Source organism: Moschus berezovskii, chromosome 3, assembly GCF_049115385.1.
Source record: "Moschus berezovskii isolate FMDL1 chromosome 3, NW_MosBer_1.0, whole genome shotgun sequence".
NCBI classification, from domain to species: domain Eukaryota; kingdom Metazoa; phylum Chordata; class Mammalia; order Artiodactyla; family Moschidae; genus Moschus; species Moschus berezovskii.
Window position 1 is genome coordinate 22,566,726 of NC_142462.1, and position 21,694 is coordinate 22,588,419.

Here is a 21,694-nt window from a genome sequence, read left to right on the forward strand (position 1 = left end):
GTCATTTTTTAGAACTATATCTCATTTTTCAAAGACATTGATCTGGGATAAAAATACACATTTATAACTTATAGTCTACTTAGAATCAATATTATACAGCTTCCTATATAATATAATCATCATACTTCCCTTTTCCCTATTCTAGTCTTTGGACTATTTGTGTCACACATTTTATTTATACATATGCTATAAATCCCATGATAGATTGCTGTTGCTGCTGCTGCTGCTGCTGCTGCTAAGGCACTTCAGTCGTGTCCGACTCTGTGTGACCCCATAGACGGCAGCCCATCAGGCTCCCCCGTCCCTGGGATTCTCCAGGCAAGAACACTGGAGTGGGTAGATTGCTGTTAGTTTTGTTTAAATAGTAAATTCTCTTTTAAATTGATCTAAAAATGGGAATGAAATCTTATATATTTATTTATTTATATATATATATTTATATATATATATATATTTATATATATATTTATTTTTATATATTATTTATTTATATATATTTATATATTTATTCATGTAGCCAACCTTTTCTGGTATTCTATATTCCTTTGTATAGAACTATATTTCTATTTCATATATTTTTCATTCTGCCTGAAATACTTCCTTTAACATTTCTTATAGTGCATGTCTTCTGGTGATAAATTCTTTCAGCTTTTGCATGACTCAAGAAGACTTTATTTTGCCTTTATTTTTGCAAAAGATTTTTGCTAGGTGTAGAATTCTAGGTTGACAGATATTTTTGTCTTTGAGTACTTTAAAGATGTTGTTCCAGTGTTCTTGCTTGCTTTGTTTTGGATGAGAACTGTGCTTTTTTTCTCTATATATATATATTATATTATATTATATATATTTATATAACATGTTCTCCCTTTCCCTACCCTTGCCCCCCTTCTCAGTATACTCTTAAGATTTTCTTTATCAGTAATGTTAACCAATTTAATTATGATGTATCTTCATAGTTTAATTTATATTTCTTGTTCTTGGGGTTTGTTGAGCTTCTTGGATCTTTAAGTTTATGGTTTTCATCAATTTAGGAAAATTTTAGCCATAATTTCTCCAAGCATTTTCTGGGTCCCTCCCTTTCTTCTCTTTCAGCAACTTTAATTGCATGAACATTAGGCCACTTAAAATTGGTCCACACCTTACTGATGATGCTCTGTTCATTTTTGTTAATACTTTCTCTGTGTTTCATTTTGGATAATTTCCGTTGTTACTTTTTCCAGATTACTGTTCTTCTTTTTGAAATATCTAATCCCTTGGAGAAAGGAAGGAAGGAAGAACGGTAATTATCCAAAATGAAACACAGAGAAAGTATTAACAAAATGAACAGGTTACTGTTCTTCTTTTTGAAATATCTAATCCCTTGTTCGGAGAAGGCAATGGCAAGCCACTCCAGTACTCTTGCCTAGAAAATCCCATGGACGGAGGAGCCTGGTAGGCTGCAGTCCATGGGGTCACTACAAGTCAGACATGACTGAGCGACTTCACTTTCACTTTTCACTTTCACACATTGGAGAAGGAAATGGCAAGCCACTCCAGTGTTCTTGCCTGGAGAATCCCAGGGACAGGGGAGTCTGGTGGGCTGCCGTCTCTGGGGTCGCACAGAGTCGGACACGACTGAAGTGACTTAGCAGCAGCAGCAGCAATCCCTTGTTATTCCTTCTTATTTATTTGTTTTTCTAAATTTTGGTGTCACCCATCAGGGCTGCCTTGGAGGGAATCTCTGTGTCTCAGTGGCCGCCTACTGCTGGTAGTAATCTCGTGATACTCTGCACTTTCAGCCATTGGTGCCCTTCTTATTATTCTTATACAGTGTATTTTGCATCCCAGTCATCATAGTTTTCAAATCTTAAAATTTGATTACCCCAAATTTCTGACTTTGGAGAATCACCCTTTAAAAAAATATTTGTTTCAACTTAATGTTTGGAACATAATTATTTTGATGTTCTTTTTTATTAATTCTAACATTGGTCTCAGTTTGGATCAGTTTCAGTTGATTTTTCCTCCTCTTTATGGGTTGTATATTCTGGCCTTTTTGTATTACTGGTTAATTTTAATTAGACACCAGAATTTTGAATTTTGTTGAGTGCTGAAGATTTTTGTATTTCTAAAAATATCCTTGTGCTTTTTCTAGGGTGCAGTTAAGTTACTTGGAAGCAGTTTGAAACTTCTGAGTCTTGCTAGTACAATTCAGTGAGTCTGACCAGAGCATCTTGTAGTCTAGGGATAATTGTTCTCCACATCTAATGCAATACTCTTCTGCATACTCTACCCAATGCTCCCTGAATAATGTGGCTTTCCAGCCTGACTGGTGGTAATAAACACCACTCTTTGTCCTATGTGATCATTCAGTGCTGTTCCCTCTGGTTCCCTAGGCTTCAGGTAGTTTCCATTGAAGTCTTAAAAAGGACCCTGGAGATTTCCAGTCTTCTTTCTTCCAGGCTTTTCTCTTCTCTCTTGCCTTCCAGGCAAGTCTCTCCTTTTTGGTTCTCTCCTGCAAACTCCATCTACTTTATTTTCCTTGGACTCTAGCCTCATCTCCTCAGCTCAGAAATTCTGATGAGTTCTGCTTGATTTCTCCATGAGTGGTGGCCTGGAAACTCTGAAGTCAAGAAGCTGGAATAATCACAGATAATCCTGTCTCTCAGGTATCACTGTCCTTTGTTGAATGATGTCCAGTGTTTTATATGTTTTATTTTTTTCTGTTGTCTTATTTTAGGTTAAAATAACCTAAATAACAAAATTTATCAATTTATTATTTATCATTAAATCTAATGAAAGGTAAATCTGTTAGTTAATTGTGTCTGACTCTTTGCAGCCCTTTGGACTGTAGCCCACCAGTTTCCTTTGTCCATAAGATTTTTCAGGCAAGAGCACTGGAGTGGTTGCTATTTCTTCCTTCAGGATATGCTCCCAACCCAGGGATCGAACCTGCCTCTCCTGTGTCTCCCTCGTTGCAGGCAGACGCTCAATCATCTGAGCCACCAGGGAAGCCCCAAAACATCTAATAATTAATTAATTTAACATCTATTAATTAATTTATAAGTAAAAATTTATTAATTTAGAGTAATAGAGTTTATTATATCTTTGTTGGAAGCAGAAATCCCCCCCTTTTTAAAATAAGCCCTTTAAAGATGCTGTCTCATTGTTTCTAATGAGAAGTCAGAGTTGCCCTATATTGTTCCTCTCTACATAATAATTTTTCTGCTTTGGCTGCTGTTAAAATATTTCTTTACTTTTGGTGTATTAATTTTTACTATCATGTGCCCAAGTATGGTCTTTTTCTATATTTGTACTGTTTTTGTTTTGCTCAGCTTTATGTATTTGTGGGTTGATGTTTTTCATCAAATTTTGGGGAATTTCAACTACTATTCCTTTGATTATTTTTATGCCTCAATATCTCTGTCTCCCATCCTTATTAAATTCTAATTATGTCTGTTAAACATGGGAAAGGCTCCCACTCCAGTGTTCTGGCGTGGAAAATTCCATGGACTGTATAATCCATGGGTTGCAAACAGTCGGAAATGACTGAGCGACTTTCACTTTCACACATCTTTTTACTGTCCCATTTGCTGTTTATTTGAAAAAAATGTTTAATTTCTATTCTTCAGTTTGGGTGGTTTCTACTGATCTATCTTCAATCTTACTAATCTTATTTTTCACCAATTGTCTAATTTCTATTAAGCTCACTTAGTGATTTTAATTTCATATATATTTTTTTAGCTCTTGAATTTCTATTTGATTCTTTTTATGGTTCTCATCACTCTACTGATATTCTCTATCTATCCAATCATTCTATCCATCATTTCCTTTAAGTTCTTGAGCTTATTTATAACAGCTATTTAAGAGTACTTCTCTGTTAATTTCAAAATGTGATCATCCTGGGAGCTTGCTTCCATTGGCTGTTTTTCTCCTTTGATTATAGGTCATATTTTTTGCTTATTTTCATGTATAGTTTATAAAAAACATATGCTGAACATTGTGCACAAGATATGATTTGTGGATTATGATGTTTTCTTTAAAGAATGTTGAGTTTTTTTTCTGGCTGGCAGTTGATTTGTGGTGACCATTTGGATCTTATAGAGTTGTGGTTCTCAAGCAGGGGTAATTTTACTCTCCCCACCCAAAGAGATATTAGACAATGTATGGATATTTTTGGTTGTCACAACTTGGGGTGACAATGACATACAGTGTGTACAGGTCAGGAACATCCCACAATTGGTGAACATCCCACAATTCACCGGAAAAGCACCCCACAACAACTAATTATCTGATTCAATGTTTCAATAAGTGCTGAGGTTGAGAAACACTACTGTTTGGGGAGAGGGTTTATTTCAGTACCCCATCACCTCCAGTCCTAGAGCATGTACTTTGTTCTAGAGTATACCTTATTTCTAGCTTTTTGCCTTTCTGGGGTCTTCACTAAGTGCCTGAAGTACTAAGTGAAGCTTCTTTATTCCACTGTAATTGGGCCAGACCTCCAGTCTCCCAGCACTTTACAGCCTGTGGCATTTTTATTCGGGACTCACCTCTCAGCAGTTGGTTAGTCTGACTGAGTCTTACCCTCTCTAAGTATAGTCCAGTGCTTGACCAGAGTCCTGAAGGGCACCTCCGTGTAGAACTCTGGGCATCTCTACCATCTCAAGGAACTTTACCTATAAACTCTAGCCTCCTAAGCAACCCTAAATTTCAGACTCTCTGTCCTGTTCCTAATAAGACTGTCACTTTCTGTCAGTCAGTCCGTTCAGTTGCTTAGTCATGTCCAACTCTTTGTGACCGCATGGATGGCGTCATGCCAGGCTTCCCTGTCCATCACCAACTCCTGGAGCTTGGTCAGTGCTCATGACCATCGAGTCGGTGATGGCTTCCAGCCATCTCATCCTCTGCCGTCCCCTTCTCCTCCTGCCTTCAATCTTTGCCATCATCAGGGTCTTTTCAAATGAGTCAGTTCTTCACATCACGTGGCCAAAGTATTGGAGCTTCAGCTTCAGCATCAGTCCTCCCAATGAATATTTAGGACTGATTTCCTTTAGGATAGACTGGTTGGATCTTCCTGTAGTCCAAGGGACTCTCAAGAGTCTTCTCTAACACCACAGTTCAAAAGCATCACTTTTTTGGCACTCAGCTTTCATTATGGTCCACCTCTCACATCCATGCATGACCACTGGAAAAACCATAGCTTTGCCTAGACAGACCTTTGTCGGCAAAATAATATCTCTGCTTTTTAATACACTATCTAGGTTTGTCATAGCTTTTCTTCCAAGGAGCAAGCATCTTTTAATTTCATGGCTGTAGTCACCATCTGTAGTGATTTTGGAGCCCAAGAAAATAAAGTCGCTCACTGTTTCCACTGTTTTCCCATCCATTTGCCATGAAGTGATGGGACCGGATGCCATGATCTTAGTTTTCTGAACATTGAGTTTTGAGCCAGCTTTTTCACTCTCTTTCACTTTCATCAAGAGGCTCTTTAGTTCTTTACTTTCTGCCATAAGAGTGCTGTCATCTGCATATCTGAGGTTATTGATATTTCTCCTGGCAATCTTGATTCCAGCTTGTGCTTCATCCAGCCTGGCATTTCGCATTAGGTACTCTGCATATAAGTTCAGTTCAGTTCAGTTGCTCAGTCGTGTCCGACTCTCTGTGACCCCATGAATCACAGCACGCCAGGCCTCCCTGTCCATCACCAACTCCCGGAGTTCACTCAAACTCATGTCCACAGAGTCGGTGATGCCATCCAGCCATCTCATTCTCCGTCGTCCCCTTCTCCTCCCGCCCCCAACCTTTCCCAGCATCAGAGTCTTTTCCAGTGAGTCAACTCGTCGCATGAGGTGGCCAAAGTATTGCAGTTTCAAGCACTATTTATACAGCTTTATACAATATACATCTTTGTTGTTTCCTTTCCCAATTTTGAACCAGTTTGTTGTCCCATGTCCAGTTCTAACTGTTGCTTCTTGACCCGCATACAGATTTCTCAGTAAGCCAGTAAGGTGGTCTGGTATTCCCATCTCTTGAAGAATTTTCCACAGTTTGTGGAAAGCCACATGGTCAGTGGCTTTAGGGTAGTCAATGAAGCAGAAGTAGATGTTTTTCTGGAATGCTCTTGCTTTTTCTATGATCCAGTGGATGTTGGCAATTTGATCTCTGATTCCTCTGCCTCTTCTAAATCTAGCTTGAACATCTGGAAATTCTCGATTCACGTACTGTTGAAGCCCAGCTTGAGCATTACTTTGCTAGCGTGTGAGATGAGTGCAACTGTGTGGTAGTTTGAATATTCTTTGGCGTTGCCTTTCTTTGGGATTGGAATAAAACCTGACCTTTTCCAGTCCATTTACTTTCTGTACTTCGCTTCAAAAAGTACTCTTGATAGTAATGTGGGTAAACATGAAACTCACCTTCCACGTTTACCTTCTGTCAAAGTTCATAACGCTATGCATTTTGTTTTCTTATGCCTGACAACAACAATTGTTTCATGTATTTTGTAGTTTCATAGTTTGCAATAGGAGTGTCATTCCCATACCTGTCATTCCATCATGGCCAGATGTAGATATCCCAGAGGTGGAACTTGAAATCTTGGGTTTCTCTACTATTCTTTGAGAGTAACAAAATATCCTTAATCATAAGGACATATTTGCTAACAGCAAAGATAAAGTTGCAGTTTCCTTCTCTAGAAAACACTGAGAACATTTCTGCTATGTCTGCCTTTTTATTCCATTCTCCAAGACCATTTCTATGCTGGCTAATAAGACCATACAAACGATACCTTCTCTCTAGAAAAGATAATAATAGCTGTCTTCCGTTGTATGCTTTCTACTGCTAGGTGATGTGCCAATAGATTTACATTTATTGTATTTCATTTACTCCTCACAGCAGCCCTATTTTCCCTGGTTTACGTTTATGGACACTGAGGCTCCAAGGAGTCAAGTAACTTGTAAGTTTTCAGAGGTAGTGAAAGGACAGAGCTGAAACACAGACCTTGGTCTGTCTTAATGTGATGTGGTAGGGACTAGCTAGTTGGTAGTCCCCCTACCATACCACATTAAGTCAAATTGTCCCCTAAGTTCCTCTTTGGGAAGCATTTATACACTTTGCTCTAAATTCAGCTTTTCTAGGCTGGGGACCTGGTTTACTGTCATAGATAAATTTCTATGCAGGTGGAAGTTAACAGAAATTATATCATGAGAGGATATGAACTGAAGTTCATGTGTCACATTGTCCATCATAGGGCCAATAATTTTTACCATCAGCATCCCCAATTTTTAGCAATATGTTTTTGATAATTTTTGACCTTTTAATCTACAGATATCTGCATTATTTTAATTAAGATACTACAGTTCCTCTCCCACCACTCTCACCTATCTTGCCCTTGGACCTGGGCTACCATGGTATCAGTGCTTTGTTTTCTTGGCCTTTATCTTGCCTGGGTATCAGGCTTTCAGAATAGTGTCTTCCAGTGAAATCTCTGAGTCTATAAACACAAAATGAGTGTCAAGAACTTTCTAACTGCCCTGATCAATATCAGTGCTAAGTTAATAGTCAAAAAGTAATTGCAAATATGGGGAAGGCACTTTCAAAAAGGTCTGGAATAGAGTCCTTTGCGAAATGGTAATGACCTGGGAGACCAACAGTTAACTGAAAAAGAGGCAAATCTGAAGAGCACTTAGTCAACTTGCTTTGCTCAGCCCACCTGGGTCTTTCTTTTGATCTGAGCACACCTCTCCCATCTGTTTGGTTGGAGTGTTTGTACAAATTCTCTGGATTTCATTCCAACCACACCTGCCCTATTCCAGGACCTCTTTTTCCCTCCTTCTGGCAACACATCCAGATTTCCTCTGTCTTTAGTATCTTCCTTTTTAATTCATTCTAAAAAGATGGTAATTATCTCTGAAAGTGCAGTACACATTATGTTATTCTTGCTTAGAAATGTTCAATGGCATGCTGTGTCCAGCTTCTTCCCTCACCTGCACTCTGGTCCATGCAATCTCATATCCATCTCCCCGACCATGTAAACCACATACCTGGGTACCCTCTCATTCTCATCTCCACTCCTCAAAATCCTACCCAGTTTTCAGGACACAAGTGAAATTTTATCTCTTCTGTGAAGTCTGCACCCACGCTTCTGATTAAATAAATCCCTCTCTTGCTTGTATTTGTGTAGCACTATATACTAGTCACTGTGCTTTGTGTCCCATCTTCCCTGGCAGATCATAATCTTCTGGGGAAGAGCTATCTTGTGAACCTTTTTATCCATCTCCTTCAGTGCTGAGCTGTGCTTCAGTGAAGGTTAGAAATGCTCGTTGGGCAGAATTAAAAGCAGGATGTGACATCAGCTATACAAAGACCTTTTCCTTGAATTAACCTGATAACTAATAACAGGCTACTTCAAAATGATTTGATAATATTCTTGAGATAAATTATTTATGCACAACATAATGGTACATTTAAACTCTTTTAAGTAAAAAGCAATCTGTCAAACAGTTAATTTTAAAATATATCTATAGTGTCTTTTAATAGTCTATATTTTCTTAAAGATAATATTATGTAGGAAGAAAAGTTGGAATTATTTCTATAAGTGTACTGTAATTTCCAAAAAGTAGTGATAGGTATTGAGTGTGCCTGGGATGGCACCACTGCCGGTGGCCTCTTTAGCATTGTCCTGGATACAGTTTTGCATCCAGATTGACTCTGCCCAAAGAAGCACAACTTTTGTTGGAAAGCACAACTGCTGTTGCAGTGGGGCAATTGGAAAGGGTTGCACTGGGGAGAGATCCTTCAGACTTCATCAAAATTCTAAATGCGTTGAAACTGTCATTCAAAGAGTTAACATCTGCGAAGAATAAAAAATGCAATGGAGAGGTTTCAGGCAAAGCATGGGGAGCCCGATAAAATTATCAGTGAATTAAATTCAGACAGATGGCTTTGGAAAGGAATGAAGTACACAAACCTTCCATGGAGTATAATGACTCTCATTCTGACAGGGGCTTTGTCAACAGGGTAAGCCTTTTAAAAAAAAATCTGGATTTTAAAGCAATTGGAAGTCAAATTCTTCTCCTTTTCTGAAGGTGTTGTTTAGTACTTAAAACAACACAATGACAAAAGAGTCTGGACAGCTTCAGACTCTAAAATGCTAGGTGTAAGTGCCCAGATGGGTGGGAGGCACATGGTAGGCTCCCTGGGTGCTGTCCCTCTCCTCAGACTCACTGCCCACATCAATGGGTCGTTGGCAGTTAAAGTATTTTTACAGAACAGAGGCCAATCATTAGCCCTGCTTACTATAGTGGAATGGCAAGAGAAGCTTTCAGCCATTAAACATACGCAGGTACACACAGAATAAAGAGAAATCAACTGATTTTTGTTCTTTGAAATTTCAATTTTTATCATTTGTTGATTGCATTAAAAAATAGAGCTCCTAGAAAAAGTATCTTAGTTGATACTAACTATCTGTCTCTATTTAGAAAAAAATGATGAGACAATAGTGTTGAGTCTCCCTCAGGGTTTCTTTTCCTTATGGTTTCTATTTTATCATCACTTACTTGGCTCTAGGGACCCCCTCTTTCAGGTGATGGGCCCTGGCATATTCACGCTCAGACGTGGATGGCCAGGCAGCTTCTAAGCAAAGGACGGTGCCTTTGTTCCAGACCAGATGTTCTGTTTCTCCCTGGTAACAGTTTGCATTGTGGTACCTTATTATCCAGCATTCTCTGGAACTGGTGCCAGGGTAGCCTCAGAATCCGCCAAGAGCAGTGCCGAATCAATGAGACAGCTGGCAGCCTCCCTGGGGAGGGAACATTTTTACCTTTTTGATTCATGCAGTCTCCGCTAGTTCGGATCCAGGATGCCATAAATGATTTTTCTTAGCGACAGGTGAGAACAAAAAAGCTTTGTAAGCCTAATTCAATAGAAGCTGCAAACTCAGTGTGCTATTGACTAAAAGGAGAAGACGATGAAGAGGAAGTGTACACACAGTCCTGTTGCATTGTCTCCATAATTGACGTCTATGCTTATGCCTGTATTGGAGTTGTCAGATTTGCTGGGAGGAGAAGCTTGAGACTCAAGAGTATTGTGTTTATTGAGCAAGGATTAGGATTTTAATCACGCCTCTGAGATTGCATGTTATCTCCAAAAACAAGATTACTCTTTTTTTCATTTTTTAGCTATAAAATTCACTGATCTATTGCTAACTTGGCTAAAAATTCAAGGTTACTTTAATGGATTTGTTCACATCATTCAAGTTTTAATGTTTGGAATGCAGTTATTTACCAGGGCTATGAATTTGGGTTAAAATCATCCATGTTTACACTCTAGCAAAGGATGACAGCTCAGTTTAGGGCCTCACCCGAGGTCATACACATGTGAGCACATTTTTTGGGTCAACAGGAACACTAGTCCTGAATACCCCGTCCTCCCACTGGTCCATGAGAGCAGGCCAGTTCTGAAGCCATTGTAGTTGGAAGGCCATTAGGAGATGAGATAGCACAGGACCGGGAGCTCCAGTTCTGGTGTGGCCGAGAGGCAGAAATGTGACAGTAGCAGAATTCAGGGACCCTGCAGTGTATCATCCCTATCAGTCATGGCAGATATACTGGCAGCATGATGGATGAGACCCAACCGCTGACCTTGGTGGGCTAGCCTTTGTCACATAAGTGTCAGAATAAGTCAAAGCAGTGGGTCTACCCACCATCAAATAAGAGCAATAAGCTGTGAGAGCAGCAGAGGGAAAATGAACATGAGTGTCACATATTGTCCATATTTCTGAGGAGCAGTTGTTGTTCAACCATCAAGTGGGATGGGATATTTCAGGAAGAGGGAAAATCAATCATCAATGCATGCTTGTGGCAATATGAGTTTTTTCTCTCAACTAGGGTTTAACTTAGAGACTAGTGGGTTTATAAACTAGCTGGCCTCACAGGGTGAAAATTATTGTAACATAGATTACTTTAAACCTGGGAAAATTTTAGTCAAACCAGTGAGAAAATCATGTACAAACCAGTTTCAATTCCATTTATAAGACATTGGCTCATCTAATTGCAGTTTAACATTCAGTTGGTGACAAATGGCTCAGCTTGGGAATAGAAATAATTCGATCTGGGATTCCTGGTGATTTTCCCATGATGGTCTTAGAATTTGTCTCTCAAGCATTCTCCCAAAGCTTCACACATATGTATGACCTACCCCAAGTCTATTTCTTGAGTTTACATTTTATTTGATCGGTCATACAAAGTAAGGAGAAATTTGCAATTAGATATCTCAATATGGAGCAGGACATGGTGAAAGGCTAAATGGATACAGAGGATAAAAGATACAGAGAAAAGATTATGATCAACTTGCTTTACATTGAAAAGTGAGATTAGAACAGACTAAAGCAAAACCTGACCATTTATTTTCCAGATGACTTTATGCCATGTGGTAAGGATTCTGCCAGCTTCATGCGTGGAGAGAGTTAGTTGCCATAACCATACCCCCAAGCCAAGGGAATCAGTGAAAATACTGTATCATGTATTTTTGGAATCAATATTTAAAAAGCTAGAGACTCAGATATCATATGATTATCTTTCCTTCCAAGCCAAAAATATTCAGGTTGGCATCCTGAGGCACCTGGTCAAGGGGAGTAGATCAGATGTTACATAAACAGTTAAGGGTCAGACCCTGCCCATTCAAATCCAGCCAATTTGAGTTGCTATGCACTCCCCTCACCCTGCATCCCCCAGGTACCAGTTATGTTCTGTGTGTTTCCCATTGTGCCAGCCATCAGGAATGAGGCTCTTTTAAGGCAAGCAAAGGAGACACTGTTTATCATAGCAGGCTTTTATAACTTTTGCAACTTCAGGGGGTGAGTCCAAGCTGAAAATAAATAGAGTCAGGGAGGATTTAGGAGGGGAAAAGGAGCAATATTATATGCATACCAGCTTCATTAAGGAAAGCAAATCCAGGAGCATTTTGGAGTCAACCTTCCCTCTTTTAAGAATGATGTCAGGAAGATGAAGATATCCTCTCATGGATGACCTGATATAAAACATTTGTCTGATCAGCTGGACATTTCTTATATTCTCTAGTTCTTGATGTGGGTGTAGACACTGAGAAGTCAGAGCCTCCGGCTGCACTGTGTTTGGCTGTGTGGACTGCTGTATATAGAGAGACGGTAAAGTGTAAGTCCTGATGGTATTCTGAGGGCATTTCTCTCCTCTCTGGATGAATGCCTGAGATGCTGCTAGACTGAAAACTGAGTTAGGTCTCATGGTAATCTTTCCCATTCTTCTCAACTGCAGGATTTATAAACCATTGCTCTTTGGGTCTAGGTATCATTTTGGGATCACATCATGATAACTCTATGTGTGTGTGCTGGGAGGGCAGAGTTACAAAGCGATTTCTCAGCAGTGCTGGGAAAGAAGCAATTACCGGAACACATTTTAGCCCTGCTTGTCAGACTGAGTTTCACTTTGGTACAAGGGAAGCATTTAACTTGGGCAGCATCCCTTTTTGAAGGCTTAATTTAGTTTTTTCTTCCCTTTAATTGTGTGATTCCAGTATTTTAGCTACAATCCCTAGGCTGTAAGAACCTTTAAACAGCTCTTTATTATGAAGCAGGGCATGGGTTTTCAAGAATAAACAGGGAAATGCATAATTTATAGGAAAACTGCATGATGGACTTCTTTACAAAGAGCATTGGGGTTACATTGGCACAAGCCAAATACCTTTTTAATGAATAGTCAGTAATCAGCAGCCGCTACAGTAAGTGCTTGAATTTTTTTTTCTTTTATGTGTTATGAGTCCATAAATTAAGCCTCTGATTCTGATTGCTGTCATGAATGCATACGCCTATTGCTACCCACCCCCACCACTTAGATCTCCTGCATCAGCTCATACTCAGTTTAGAGCGTTATGGAAAGTAGAAGGCAAGTCTCTTTTAAAATATTCAATTTCCATTCAGTTCAAAATACCATAATGGGGAAAAGGTGTTGATTCCAAGTGTTAGATTTTGACTAGTTTTGGCTCCAGGCCAAGTTACAAAACCTATTTAATCCAAAGTATGAGTTAAGTGCAAATATTCAAAATTAAAAAGTTGCTTCAGAAAATATTGCAATATTGACAACAAAATAAATTATTAGTGCTTTACATATCCCAGCACTATTTTGAGTCATTTACAAGTTATTAATTCACTTTTATTAATATTGATTTTGGTCATTTTACAGAGGAGGAAACTGAGGCACAAGAAGATTTAAGCAACTTCTCATGTTTGCATAGCTAATATGCGGTAGAGCTGAAATTTGAGTTGAGTTTAACACAAACTCCTATGATTTGAACTGTAGTATTAATGGTATTTAATTTTTTAAAAATAATTGTGGTAATGAGGTATGGAGAAAAGCAAACTTAGTAAATATATTCAGAAGAAAACTTTGGGATACTCTTAAAAGTTGGCAAAGATTGTTCTATTGAAGTCTAGACAGTTGCTGCTTTCTTATCAAGCTTTAAAGAAAGCAAAAGAATGCAAGTTAAAAAAATTTATGAGAATTTGGTAAGAACTCAAAACACAGGAATAAAAGGGAATTAAAGAGAAATTGAGAGAAATAGAAAAACTTAAAAAAAGTAAACAATAAGCATGAAAGAGAAAAACATGGAATTGTAACTTATGCCCAAGTTCCCTTAAAAATGATCCAAGTGTGTTAGTTGCTCAGTCGTGTCTAGCTCTTTGTACCCCATGTATTGTTGCCTGCCAGGATCCTGTGTCCTTGGAGTTCTCCAGGCAAGAATACTGGAGTGGGTAGCTATTCCCTTCTCCAGAGGGTCTTTCCGACCCAGGGATTGAACACAGGTCTCCTGCATTGCAGGCAGATTCTTTACCAACTGAGCCACCAGGGAAAGTAAAAGTGAAAGTCACTCAGTCGTGTCCGACTCTTTGCAACCCCATGGACTATACAGTCCATGGAATTCTCCAGGCCAGAATACTGGAGTGGGTAGCCTTTCCCTTCTCCAGGGGATCTTCCCAACGCAGGGATTAAACCCAGGTCTCCCACATTGCGGGCGGATTCTTTACCAGCTGAGCCACCAGGGAAGCCCAAGAATACTGGAGTGGGTAGCCTATCCCTTCTCCAGGGGACCTTCTGGACCTTGGAATGGAACTGGGGTCTCCTGCATTGCAGGCAGATTCTTTACAAACTGAGCTACCTGGGAACAGGGAATAGAGAAGTGAAAAAACACCTAAGGGATCTGATAGTTTGCTGAAAGACCCACTAGGCATCAGTGCTGCCTCAAACAGCGTTGTGATTAAGGCTGCTTAGTCAGGATCTACGGTTTGTAGGGGAAGTGAAGTGAGAAAAATATATGGAATGTTTATTATTCAGTTGTCATAACTTGGATAATGCCTTAATGACTGTCACTTGTTAACCTTACATTTTGTTAGTTTCTTTTTAAAAAAAATTTAGTAAATTATAGTATTTTAGGGACAGAGAACACAGTATCTTCCACAGAGTCTGGAGTTGAGTTTCTCATATTTGGAAAAATAGCTGAGGTCAATCCTACAGAGTGAAAAAGCTAAACCTTGCCATGGGAGAACCACCTTCCTGATCAAGATGCTTCCTTATTCAGCTAGGTTTCTTACTGCATCTCAAGTTGTGATCTGAACATCATATTCACCTGATTAGCACCATTGAATAAACGTCATACAGCCTTTGAAACCTTAACTTGTATTAAAATGCAGTGATTTTGTAGTTTAAGCCTGAAAAGTATCTATTGTGTCATCCTATAAGCTGAGGACAGTGACCTTTGCTGCTTCCTTTTGTATTTCACTGCTGCTTGACTGAAGAGGAAGCGACTCTGAATAGAGGAAGCCCAAGAGAAGATTTAGGTATTTAGGTAGGGTGTAAACACTGTAGAGAATTGACGCATTTGGCTTTGCATTAGGTAAGCAAATTCCAGCAAGTCAAATCAGCAAATTTGTGCGATGTTCTGGTAAGCCACTTCCCTCCTGCAGTCCACTCATTAATTTTCGGAAGCCTGACAGAATGGCTAAAAGGATGATCAATTTCAGGTGTCACTCCTGGTGTGTTTTTAGCCTACGTAAAAGGAGTTCCTGACAAGTAACCCTGTTAGTGCCCTCAAAATGTCTTCTATTATTAAATATTGGGAATAAGCTGAAATAATGAAACTAGCTTTTTTTGTCACCTGAATGGTTGGTGTAGAAGATGATGAGACTGTTGTCTATTACTGACATATATAGGTGGGCTTAAGCACTCAAGTGAGCAAAACCTTGAGAGAAATGAACATGTTTCAGGAGAACCACTTTTCCTTTATGGGTCTGCATGGAACAAATGGGATATCTCTACTCATCTTTCAGATAATTGCATGACCTTGTTATCTAGCAGATAAAAACCTAACTCCTCTTCTACCTCCTCCCTATCCATTTTTATTCTAACATGTTGCTTCAGTTTTGGGCAGACTGGTGTCACTGGGACCCTTGAGCCGTCTTGAAGGAGCTGGCACTATAGGTGTGTCTCTACCAGAGGGACAGGATGGAGTGTCTTTCCCTCCTGGAGTTTGCTTTTCCTCTCTTTTTCCTTCTGACTCACTCATTTCTTTTCTTCTTTCCTACATGTCATCATTTCCTCCTCTTTCTTTTGATAAAACTTGCTACCATCAGATCATTGCCCCAGTCATAGGCAATGTGTAGTTATTTTGATGTCTGTTGGCACTCAAGCATTGTTATATTGGTCTTTATTCCTTTTACATCCCAATATTTGGTGAGTAAATATTTCCCCCAGCATGCCTGATGAGAAAAGGGAAGAGAGTTGTTATACAACCCAGATATAAAATCTCTACTGCATATATGTGGAGAATTCTAAGAAAGATATAGCCTTCAGATCAGACATACACTGCAAGGCCTTGTATGTGTATAAATAGCAGCAAATATGAAAAGTACACACAAGGGCCTGACAGTTAAAGCAAGAAAAAGGCACATGCCTAGTAAGGATGGAAAAGAAGGGGAGAGCAGCTGGTCTATTCAAAGGGGCAGCTGCTATTCAGCTCCAGTGCTTCTGCCATTCAGAATATGAGATCTGCATGAATTTACTTGGTTTGATGCCAAGGAATCCTATATAATATAGTAATAATATAATATAATATAATATAATATAATATAATATAATATAATATAATGTTAAGGGGCTTCGCTGGTGGCTCAGCTGGTAAAGAATCTACCTGCAATGCAAGAAACCCAGGTTTGATCCCTGGATTGGGAAGATCTCCTGGAGAAGAGAATGGTAACCCACTCCAGTGGTCTTGCCTGGAGAAACCTATGGACAGAGGAGCCTGGTGGGCTACAGTCCATAGGGTCACAAAGAATCGGACATGACTGAGCTACTAACATTTTCACTTTTCATTATATTATATGTTATCCTGGGAAGAAAAAAAGAAACTGAAGTGAAAAGAAAATAAATGAACGTAAATAATTAAAGACAAAGTACCTGCATGCCTGGAGTACTATAAGCACCTTGTTTGTGGTTCCTACCATAAATACTATAAATTCTGGAGATAGAATATTGTAATTTTGTTGCACCTGGGAATTTTAATATGCCACAGTGTTCTCAGCAGACGCTTGAACACAAACAGTTTTCTAGATGAATGTTTATCCACTCAATTAAAACTCTGTAACTCATCAGAATGTGAAATTCCGAACTAAGACTGGAAACAATAAACTGACTAATTAAACAACATCACCTACTGTTAACATACAAAGAGCTATTAATTCTTAAAGCTAATTGGATTGGAATGCAGCTAAACTCAAACCAGAGTCACATTCTAATTGCTCTTTTACTTTAGAAAATATCAAAGACCATGAGATGATATTTTTATAGTGACAGTTCTTAACAAGCCCTGCAGGTCTTCAATAGAAACCTTTGTTAGAGTACTGATATTTGAAAGAATTTAAGTGTAACAGGCCAGCTTTATGGAATTGACTCAGGCCACATTAGAAGAGAAAGGATTTGTAAAGGACTAAAAAATATAGCCTTCATTCCATATACACTGATACCTAATAGCCTCATAATGTGGTTTTAAAAAATTTTGTTTTCTAGAATGCTGTCTGAAATACATTATTTAACAGACTGAGTTGCTCTCAGAACTTTGACCCAGTCAAAAATTGTTTCTTTTTTCTTGATAGAGCTGTCAGGCTGTTTCTAATCATGTTGGCTTTGATGTCTGCCAAGCACAGACACACAAAGGGAAGGTTGGAGACCTGTTTGGCCCGTGGCACTACCCCAGAGATGTCAAGTAACCAAGTGCAAGAGCAGGGAGGGATGGTATGATGTGGAGTACAGGACACAGGGTCTTCTAGGCTTAATTCCCACTGACGTTTCAAACTTGTACTGTGAACGCTTCTGTTCAGATATGGATCTCAGACCTAAGGTGCTCTTCACTCAGTCGTGAATGACTCTTTGTGACCCCATGGACTGCAGCCCGCCAGGCTTCTCTGTCCATGAGATTCTCCAGGCAAGAATACTGGAGTGGGTTGCCATGCCCTTCTCCAGGAGATCTTCCCAACCCAGGGATCGAACCTATGTTTCCTGCTTCACAGGCAGATTCTTTACCATCTGAGCCACCAGGGAAGCCCCTTCCTTTCTTAATCTAAGTTAAATAACCTCAAACAGTCCTGGGAGTTATTTCAGTTTTTCTCATCAGTGAGCTTTCTCTACCATTTACCCAGAGCCATGAACTTGGGGGAGCCTGTGGGGCTTTCCTGGGAGTCCCAAGGGCACCTAAGTGCCTGGATTCCTTACAGCCCCCTTAGGAAGGGTCCTGCTCAGTCACTCAGTCATGTCAGACTCTTTGCGAGCTTATGGACTCTAGCCTGCAAGGCTCCTCAATACATGGGATTCTCCCAGGCAAGAATACTGGACTGGGTTGCCATTTCCACCTCCAGGGAATCTTCACAACCCAGGGATCCAACCTGTGTCTCCAGCATTGCAGGCGAATTCTTGACTCCAGAGCCACAGGGGAAGCCCTAGGAAGGTGTCAGTCACACCTTAATCCTTGACACCCACGTTATCAGAACGGTGTTCCCTGCAGGCACGCTGCGGCTCTTAGTAACAGGGAGCAACACCCAGAAGCCAGAAGCAGCGCTGAGTCCTTAAACAGGACCCCGGTGGCCTGCAGGCGTCGGGTTGGTCCTCCAGGCAGCTGCCTGCCTGTATGCGCACACGGGAACCCGGAGTCTGGCCTGTGGCCGCCGCTCGTTGCGGGAGCCGGGCTATGCCCACATCTCCACGCTGGCAGCACAGGCCTCTGCGCAGCAGCTTTTACCTCCTTGGGCTTGTCAATCCTGCATCCCCTCCACTGACCTTTCTTTCCTTCCTGGCTCTTTACTGGGCGCCCGTTTCCAGTGCAAGGAGCCGCTCAGCATCAGTCCCCCCTCCGTCTTTTCCGTCTCCTGTCAGGCTGCAGCCCATCAGCCACCTGCCGTCCGCGTTTGGGAACGGGCGCTCCTGCGCCTTCCTCCCGCACGCACCTCCTCTCCGTCTCAGTGCCAGTTCAGGCGCTCTCCCGGCACCAAGGCAGGCAGGGTTAGGAGGACCCAACTTGGTCACTATCTGAGCCGGTGTCTCTGTGAAATGAAGCAATTTCAACTAGGGTTCTGGATTTTCCCAACAACCCTCCCACCCTATTTCTCACTTACCCGCTTACGTGCAAGCAAGTTCAGTTCAGTTCAGTTCAGTCGCTCAGTCGTGTCCGACTCTCCGCGACCCCATGAATCACAGCACGCCAGGCCTCCCTGTCCATCACCAACTCCCGGAGTCCACTCAAACTCATGTCCACAGAGTCGGTGATGCCATCCAGCCATCTCATTCTCGGTTGTCCCCTTCTCCTCCCGCCCCCAACCTTTCCCAGCATCAGAGTCTTTTCCAGTGAGTCAACTCGTCGCATGAGGTGGCCAAAGTATTGCAGCTTCAGCTTTAGCATCAGTCCCTCCAAAAAAATGAACATCCAGGATTGATCTCCTCTAGAATGGACTGGTTGGATCTCCTTGCAGTAAGAACTGTGGTAAATATGAAGTGGGATTTTAATCGGACAACTTCAGGTCTTGCAAGGGGAGGGGGTGTGTGTGGGGGGGTGGGGTGGGGGAATGGATAGCTATGCAACGAATGTGAAGGAAAAAACTATGGCAATGAAACAGCCATTAATACACCTCCTGCAGGGGAAGTGATAAAGAAACAATGGACTTGGAAGAAACATTCAGAAGGTTCCTGTAAGACTTTGCACGAGAGAAGAAATAATCTATTTTGTCTTAGAAATAGGCACATTGCTTCTAGAGCCGAATGGGATTGCCATTTAACCACACTTTCTTCTCTTCAGATCTTTCATCTTCTCTCCCTCTCCTGTCTCTCTCTCTCTCTTTCTCCCATACTAGATACACGTAGTAAAACAGGTTTCCCTGGTAGCTCAAATGGTAAAGAATCTGCCTGCAGTGCAGGAGATGCGGGTTGGATCCCTGGGTCATGAAGATTCCCTGGAGGTGGAAATGGCAACTCAGTCCAGTATTCTTGCCTGGAGAATCCTATGCATTGAGGAGCCTTGCAGGCCAGAGTCCATAGGCTCGCAAAGAATCTGACATGACTGAGTGACTGAGCAGGACCCTTCCTAAGGGGGCTGTAAGGAATCCAGGCACTTAGGTGCCCTTGGGACTCCCAGGAAAGCCCCACAGGCTCCCCCAAGTTCATGGCTCTGGGTAAATGGTAGAGAAAGCTCACTGATGAGAAAAACTGAAATAACTCCCAGGACTGTTTGAGGTTATTTAACTTAGATTAAGAAAGGAAGGGGCTTCCCTGGTGGCTCAGATGGTAAAGAATCTGCCTGTGAAGCAGGAAACATAGGTTCGATCCCTGGGTTGGGAAGATCTCCTGGAGAAGGGCATGGCAACCCACTCCAGTATTCTTGCCTGGAGAATCTCATGGACAGAGGAACCTGGTGGACTACAGTCTGTGGAGTCATAAAGTGTCAGACAAAACTGAGTGACTAACACACACACGCAGATATGTTAAAAAGTAAATTACACTTCCTTGATAGTAAAAAATCTATGCAACCCCGAAATGTGTGTGATGTGCATGTATTTCATCCCTGAATTTGTCTTTCTGTGAGCAGAGTTTGAACACACACACACACACACACAAAACCCCATTACAATCTTTTTGTTGTATCTGCCTATATAGATAATGTCATAAGTCTCTAATTAATTTTTATGACCTTGGCAGACTTTTGCAATTGTTTTTCTTTAGCACCATTTTGTATAGAGTTACCATAATATTCAAATTTTTCTAACAAATTTTATCCCTTAATCTGCTAAACCCTTTCCAATCTGTAGCACCTTAAAAATCTTTGTTTTCTTTTGTAATCTTTTTCCCCTTAAACAGGGAAATTTTATAATTAGGTGGCATGATAACATCAGTAAAATAAAAAAAAATTCTCAAGATTTAAGCTGTTATAAGCTGTATTTAGATGGCAATTTGCAAGGTGTATGAAAATGCATAGAATAAGAATTTATGTTTGGACTTCACCTTTTAAAATAAGTAAAATAATAGTTCATGGATGGACAGAGAGTATAAAATTCTGCAATAATTACAATTTATTCATATTTTTATTCTTGCTGCCATCATCTCCTTTATTTTCTGACTGCATTTCTTGCTGCTGCTGCTGCTGCTAAGTCACTTCAGTCGTGTTCGACTCTGTGTGACCCCATAGACGGAAGCCCACCAGGCTCCCCCGTCCCTGGGATTCTCCAGGCAAGAACACTGGAGTGGGTTGCCATTTCCCTCTCCAATGTGTGAAAGTGAAAAGTGAAAGTGAAGTCGCTCAGTCGTGTCCGACCCTTAGTGACCCCACGGACTGCAGCCTACCAGGCTCCTCCATCCATGGGATTTTCTAGGCAAGAGTACTGGAGTGGCTTGCCATTGCCTTCTCGGGGTGCATTTCTTAAGTATTCCCTAAAAGCTGTAGGAGAACTTTCTCCCTTCCAGAGGACAAGAGAAAACTGACAGATGATGCTCTAAAGGGGGCTTTTTTGTATCTTCCCATTTTCCAATTGAGCAATGCATTTTTTGCTATTTCAGTTTTATGATTAACACAGAGCAGAAACACAGTTTCATCCATATCACCTTAGTCAGATATGTAAGTCAACAGGCATTGCTTTATACACTGAGAGGATTCTCACTACTGATTGCAGAGAACTTCTTTTTTAAACTTCCTGGTAGTAGGATTTTTATTATAGTCTGGAAGCACAGCATTTCTCTGGTTTCGTGTGTAGGTAGCCAGAAGAGGTCTCCAAAAGTCAGAAGTCATGTCTTCCCTTTGCTTTGTTATGGGTAAATTGTAGAGGTTTCTTGCTATAGATTGTGCACTTGGCATCATCTTTACAAGCACAGCAGACCTTTCCACTTAGTTGCAGGATGTATTTCCAAAGACAAATCAAATCTTTTACACTGACAGCAGAGAAATCTTTTTCTTCCTAGCCAGAAAAGATCTAGTTAGCTTATGTTATGCACAGACTCCCCCATATTATGGCATAACTTTCTTCTCGTGCATCTTCTGAATTCCACTCACACGATTGGGTATAATCAGGAAATGGGTGGTACAGCCAAATAACCCTGTACTATGTTGGAGGCAGCCCGGAGCCAGGAACTTGAGAAATCAGGTGTAACAGTTCCTCACATTTCTCTTC

At 40.7% G+C, this 21,694-nt stretch overlaps 1 long non-coding RNA gene across 4 annotated transcripts in view; it reads right to left on the reverse strand.

Moving 5' to 3' along the window:
* LOC148778297 (uncharacterized) overlaps positions 1-9,970 on the reverse strand; it is a 117,485-nt gene extending 107,515 nt beyond the window's left edge. For 3 of the 4 annotated variants that reach the window (XR_016036713.1, XR_016036712.1, XR_016036715.1), the window contains exon 1: positions 9,791-9,970. This is a non-coding gene — a long non-coding RNA (uncharacterized LOC148778297). Of the gene's footprint in view, positions 1-9,677 lie in introns of all 4 variants that reach the window. The other variant, XR_016036714.1, reaches the window with a different exon arrangement.
* Positions 9,971-21,694: the final 11,724 nt, after the last annotated feature.